Source organism: Octodon degus, unplaced genomic scaffold (assembly GCF_000260255.1).
Source record: "Octodon degus isolate 3935 unplaced genomic scaffold, OctDeg1.0 scaffold00007, whole genome shotgun sequence".
NCBI lineage: Eukaryota > Metazoa > Chordata > Mammalia > Rodentia > Octodontidae > Octodon > Octodon degus.
In genome coordinates, this window is record NW_004524583.1 from 34,345,287 (window position 1) to 34,346,513 (window position 1,227).

Genomic DNA, 1,227 nt, shown 5'->3' on the forward strand with positions numbered 1-1,227 from the left:
CGCCCTCCCGCTGGGCAATCTCCACTTGCTTGCGGGCAATACAGCGCCTGGCGAGGGATGTTCCCAGGAGGTAGCGGTCCTCGTACAGCGCGCTGGACTGAATGGCAGGCCAGATGAACTCCTCCACAAACTCCCTGCTCACATCCTCCATGAACACCTTTTTGGCCCCAAGCTTCAGCGCCTTCTTCCTGGCTTCCTCGAAGTCTTCCTTCTGACTGATGTTGGCCAGGTAGGCAATGACATCGTATCCCTGCTCCTTCAGCCACACGAGGATGCATGAGGTGTCCAGGCCACCACTGTAGGCCAGAACCACAGAGCCCTTGCCGGACATCACGTCTGGGGTTGGAGGTGCGGCTTCCAGGCGTCTCGGTCTGTTGTCTTCTCCCAGGATAGGGAAGCACTAGATAGGGCACAGGGGCAAAATCTAAATGGAGCAGAGGCCCTGACTGAGGAGGGAGGACATTCTTTCTGTAGACAGAGACTGTAGCTGTGTCGTCCGGACCTGAGTTCAAGTCTCTGTGGCTCTCCAAGCACGGCGGCCCATCCGGGTGGCAGGCTGCGGAGCAGGGCCTAAATTTATTTCTAAAACACTTAATATTCAGCTATTTCTTTAAAAAACCAACTTCTTGACATAAGTAATGGAATTTACATTTAATGAGAAAACATACTATCCTTTTTAAAAAGTAACTCAGGATATATGCCCATTTTCAGATTGGGACTTTGAATTTGAAGTGCTTGGTTTTTTAAATTCTTTGTATGTTCTAGGTAGAAGTCCTTTGTCTGAGGGACAGTCTGTTATAATTTTTCCCCAATTCTTTGGTTTTCTTTGTTGGTGATTTCTTCTGAAATTCAGAAACTTTTCAAAAAGATGAAATCCTAACTGTTGATTCTTTGAAGTATTTCCCGTGCAGTTTGGTTTTATCATCCATGGTGATAGACACAGGTCTAATTTTGGCCTTTGGCATGTGTAAAGCCAATTTTCTTCAAGATCTGAAACTCTGTCTTCACATTCACTTAAATGGTTTTGCAAGCTTGTTATTGAGAATTTAATTTCCTCTATATCTCTTTGACTCTGCTTCATGCGATCTATTTCTTTCCTGTATTGCTCATTCAGGGAATTCGTCATTTTTCTAATCTCCTCTATTTTTTTTATCAGTGTCTTCTTTAGAAGCAGTTAGAAATTCTTTTACTGCAGTGTTTTTTTCAGATTGGGTTTCCTGCTTATGT